Genomic DNA, 5,239 nt, shown 5'->3' with positions numbered 1-5,239 from the left:
ATTTTTGTAATTATTTAAATTCCATGCTAGCGTAGTTAAAACAGACTGTGAGAAACAAAACGACGGCCCCTACCGCCGGAGGTACGAGTCCTCCCTAGAGCGTGTGTGTGTGTTTGTGTGTGTGTGTGTGTGTGTGTGTGTGTGTGTTATTTTTAGCATAAGCTAGTTTGTTTTTTTAAAGCAGTGTGTAAGTCTAGGGACCGATGACCTCAGCAGTTTGGTCCCTTAGAAAATGATACACATTTCTTTCTCGCACGTGGTGCTTAACGGAGAAACAGTACACTGTTGTTTAGAAAAATATATAGGCTCTGTCGATATTAATATTTACTAGAGTGTCCTATAAAAATGTCAACTAACTCTGATGTCATATATACTGTATGTGTGAAACCCTGGTTTGGTGATCAGATCAAGTTGAATTAATAAATTTAAAAAAATTTAAACTAAATAAATTGGCCAAGAAATATCGAAGACGTTTGCTAGTATCGTTTCCTTATTATACATTACACGTGTATTTATTTTACTTTCCGTTGGGCCCGCAGCATAGTACACGACACTATAACACATGCTGAAAGTGAAAGCTCCATAACTAGATGCAATAAGGAAATATGTTTTTAATATTTTACACGACGGGGTTGTTCCATCATGTTGCCAGCATCAAGTGATGTCCAGTTCAAAGTGACGACAGTACTGCATATACAGGGTGATTCACGAAGATATGTAAATATTTCAATATGTTCTTCTACAAGTAAAACTAAAGAAAAATGTTCATGTAAACATAGGTCCGCAAATGTTTATTTTCGGAGTTACGGCTAATAAAAGATTTTGCCTGAAATGTAGCAACTTCGCTACTCTGAAGCCATTGCAAAACTGTACAAGGTTGAAGTAAAGCACGATTTCCATTTATTTTGTTGTTATTGGTCTGATGAATCTAATAAACATGTCCCAGACGTGTATCTGCAGTAGTTTCCAGAACATCCACAGAAACAAAGACGTAATTCCGTAAAATTTTTAATTTATTAACCCGCCTCCCGAACACGCCATGAAGGCCCACAGGTACCGACCGGCCGCCGTCTCATCCTCAGCCCGCAGGCGTCACTGGATGCGGATATGGAGGGGCATGTGGTCAGCTCACCGCTCTGCCGGCCGTATGTCAGTTTACGAGACCGGATCCGCTACTTCTCAGTCAAGTAGCTCCTCAGTTTGCCTCACAAGGGCTGAGTGCAGCCCGCTTGCCAACAGCGCTCGGCAGACCGGATGGTCACCCATCCAAGTGTTAGCCCAGCCCAGCAGCGCTTAACTTCGCTGATCTGACGAGAACCGGTGTTACCACTGCGGCAAGGCCGTTGGCAATTTTCTAACTACTTGGCCCAATTTGCTTTTTAAATTCCAGACAACTGCACAAAGTTTTCAACAGAAGTTGTAGAGAATTTAAATTTGGAAAAAATGATGGTAATAACGTTAACTGAAACTGTATGAATGTGCCAGATAATCTGCTTTTGTTAATACCATGACACACGTGAATCCATATTAAACCGAAATAAACGAAGCTCACTGTTAAGGAAGTTGTACAGTGTACATACAATTTCACAAAACATTCACAGTAAATGTTCAAAAATGTCTCCACTGAGTTCAATGCATTTAGCTGCACGTGTATGAACCGATTTTGTTGCCCGTTTCAGTTTCACAGTGTTGTTCTAATTTTGTGTATTGCATTCATAATGCGAGCAAGTAATACCTCACGTCTATTGACTTTGTCCTCATAAACTATGTTTTTCATCCATCTCCATACACAAAAATCCATTGGTGTTAAATCGGGCGGTCTGGGTGGCCACAGACGTCTATCACCATCCTTATTTCATAAATAATCTACAAACTACAACAGTTACTATGTGGTTTCACTTAAATACACTGTTATTATTATGTTCTTTCACTGAACAATACAGAAAATTAACTCGTTTCATGGTTAGGAAACGACTCAATCAACTCACTGACGGTTGCCAACACTGACATAAACGTTTCTACATTCCTAATGGAAAGTAAAGCCGGCCGGAGTGGCCGAGCGGTTAAAAGCGCTACAGTCTGGAATCGCACGACCGCTACGGTCGCAGGTTCGAATCTGCCTCGGACATGGATGTGTGTGATGCCCTTAGGTTAGTTAGGTTTAAGTAGTTCTAAGTTCTAACGGGACTCATGACCACAGCAGTTGAGTCCCATAGTGCTCAGAGCCATTTGAACCATTTGGAAAGTAAACAAATTTACTTGTATAATAATCTTCGTTTCTCTGCATGTTCTGGAAAACTACTGCAGATACACGTCTGGGACATGTTTTATTAGATTCACAAGACCAATAACAACAAAATAAATGGAAATCGAGCTTTAATTTAACTTCATACAGTTTTGCGATAGCTTTATGTTAGCGAAGTTGCTAAATTTCAGGCCAAATCTTTTAATAGTCGTAAATCCTCAACTGAACAGTTGCGGACCGACGTTTATACGAACTGTTGTCTTTAGTTTTACTAGTAGAATAACATATTAAAAAATTTGCATATCTTCGTCACTCACACTGTATAGTAATTTTTTTTCGGTTATTTCCTGTTAAGTATAATACTTTTTGCACCTACGAAACGTTAAAAATAAGTGTTTGACAGATATTTTGATATTTCAGTATTTTGATAGTACTTTACTAGGGTGTTACAATTACATACGTTTAATACACATAGAATCTATGTGCATCCCAACGTTTATTATAATAACGTGTAAAAATTTGAAGAATATCGATCAAGAATTTTAGAATTTTTTTGCAAGAACGTTTCAGATTTATATATGGAATATGTACAGGGTTATTACAAATGATTGAAGCGATTTCACAGCTCTACAATAACTTTATTATTTGAGATATTTTCACAATGCTTTGCACACACATACAAAAACTCAAAAATTTTTTTAGGCATTCACAAATGTTCGATATGTGCCCCTTTACTGATTCGGCAGACATCAAGCCGATAATCAAGTTCCTCCCACACTCGGCGCAGCATGTCCCCATCAATGAGTTTGAAAGCATCGTTGATGCGAGCTCGCAGTTCTGGCACGTTTCTTGGTAGAGGAGGTTTAAACACTAAATCTTTCACATAACCCTACAGAAAGAAATCGCATGGGGTTAACTCGGAAGAGCGTGGAGGCCATGACATGAATTGCTGATCATGATCGCCACTACGACCGATCCATCGGTTTTCCAATCTCCTGTTTAAGAAATGCCGAACATCGTGATGGAAGTGCGGTGGAGCACCATCCTGTTGAAAGATGAAGTCGGCGCTGTCGGTCTCCAGTTGTGGCATGAGCCAGTTTTCCAGCATGTCCAGATACACGTGTCCTGTAACGTTTTTTTCGCAGAAGAAAAAGGGGCCATAAACTTTAAACCGTGAGATTGCACAAAACACGTTAACTTTTGGTGAGTTGCGAATTTGCTGCACGAATGCGTGAGGATTCTCTACCGCCCAGATTCGCACATTGTGTCTGTTCACTTCACCATTAAGAAAAAATGTTGCTTCATCACTGAAAACAAGTTTCGCACTGAACGCATCCTCTTCCATGAGCTGCTGCAACCGCGCCGAAAATTCAAAGCGTTTGACTTTGTCATCGGGTGTCAGGGCTTGTAGCAATTGTAAACGGTAAGGCTTCTGCTTTAGCCTTTTCCGTAAGATTTTCCAAACTAGCGGCTGTGGTACGTTTAGCTCCCTGCTTGCTTTATTCGTCGACTTCCGCGGGCTACGCGTGAAACTTGCCCGCACGCGTTCAACCGTTTCTTCGCTCACTGCAGGCCGACCCGTTGATTTCCCCTTACAGAGGCATCCAGAAGCTTTAAACTGCGCATACCATCGCCGAATGGAGTTAGCAGTTGGTGGATCTTTGTTGAACTTCGTCCTGAAGTGTCGTTGCACTGTTATGACTGACTGATGTGAGTGCATTTCAAGCACGACATACGCTTTCTCGGCTCCTGTCGCCATTCTGTCTCACTGCGCTCTCGAGCGCTCTGGCGGCAGAAACCTGAAGTGCGGCTTCAGCCGAACATAACTTCATGAGTTTTTCTACGTATCTGTAGTGTGTCGTGACAATATGTCAATGAATGGAGCTACAGTGAATTTATGAAATCGCTTCAATCATTTGTAATAGCCCTGTACTTTTATATTACAATATGACGCTCCGGTATACATACAAAAACACGAACGCAACCTTGTGTCAAAATTTCAAAGCATCCGGCGAAGAAAGTTCGGAGATTTAAGAGTTCGAACAAACTAACATTTACTTTTTTATTTAACAGCTTTATGAAATTAAGTCTTTAAGTGTGAGCGCAATGGAAATAGGTGACGCGTCGTGTATTGTTGACCGGGTAGACACACTGTAGATTGAACAACACGCCAGTCTGATAATGGCTCTCAGTGTAGGCGCGAAGCTCCCTCCATGCATTTGATTGGGAGCGCCCGTATGAGCATGTATATGCATGTCTCTATGTTTATGTATGTGCGAGCGATCATCTACATGGAAATGGAATGCGTGTGAGTTAGCGGGAACACTGTCCACACTCTGCTTCAGGATGCGATTCATAGGGCCTCGTCCTGATAGAAGGGGGCATCCTAGTTCGCGGGTCAGAGATTTGAAGCAGCTTCTTTCTATCGCGTAACGTTTGATGTCGGAATGTGTCTCACAAACACTAAAGGTGCAGTAATATCAGACTGCACATTAAAATGGCCTAGACATGACAGAGAGAATATTTCACCCGCACTTCGCGAGTACATTGGTCTTTATCTATTATACCTCGAAGAAAGCGGTCTATTTACACACAGTCAACACGGATTCAGAAAACATCGTTCTTGTGAAACATAACTACACTACTGGCCATTAAAATTGCTGCACCACGAACATGCTGACATGAGGAAAGTTTCCAACCGATTTCTCATACACAAACAGCAGTTGACCGGCGTTGCCTGGTGAAACGTTGTTGTGATGCCTCGTGTAAGGAGGAGGAATGCGTACCATCACGTGTCCGACTTTGATAAAGGTCGGATTGTAGCCTATCGCGATTGCGGTTTCTCGTATCGCGACATTGCAGATCGCGTTGGTAGAGATCCAATGATGTTTGCAGAATATGGAATCGGTGGGTTCAGGAGGGTAATACGGAACGCCGTGTTGGATCCCAACGGCCTCGTATCACTAGCAATCGAGATGACAGACATCTTATCCG

This window comes from Schistocerca cancellata, chromosome 12, assembly GCF_023864275.1.
Source record: "Schistocerca cancellata isolate TAMUIC-IGC-003103 chromosome 12, iqSchCanc2.1, whole genome shotgun sequence".
Taxonomy (NCBI): domain Eukaryota; kingdom Metazoa; phylum Arthropoda; class Insecta; order Orthoptera; family Acrididae; genus Schistocerca; species Schistocerca cancellata.
This window is presented reverse-complemented; position numbering follows the sequence as displayed.